A 281-nucleotide genomic window follows, 5' to 3' on the forward strand; every position below is an offset into this window, starting at 1 on the left:
ACTTTGTTTCTTCCTGCAGGACGGACCGTGGTGGACCGCAGTGGTTGAGACCTGGTCTGAGGAAGTGTGAGTGTGTTTAAACATTGATTCATGAGAACTCTGCATGCATGTTACACTAGATATTTACATTTTCTTGACTGAAGAACGATGATGAATTTCTTCAGAGTTTCAGTCCGGATCTGAAAAGAAAGCTTAAATAACTGTCAGTAAAGTTGTTGATATATCCTCAGATGATAACCTGCAGCTGTATTGTGTCTTGTTCTCTCCATCAGATGTCTGTG

General features: G+C 40.9%; 1 long non-coding RNA gene across 1 annotated transcript in view; it reads right to left on the reverse strand.

The window, feature by feature from the left end:
- The window catches only part of LOC116703005 (uncharacterized), a 27,006-nt gene that overhangs the window by 2,778 nt on the left and 23,947 nt on the right, over positions 1-281 (reverse strand). The gene's annotated exons all lie outside the window — the stretch shown is intronic.

Source organism: Etheostoma spectabile, chromosome 15 (assembly GCF_008692095.1).
Source record: "Etheostoma spectabile isolate EspeVRDwgs_2016 chromosome 15, UIUC_Espe_1.0, whole genome shotgun sequence".
Classification (NCBI taxonomy): Eukaryota; Metazoa; Chordata; class Actinopteri; order Perciformes; family Percidae; genus Etheostoma; species Etheostoma spectabile.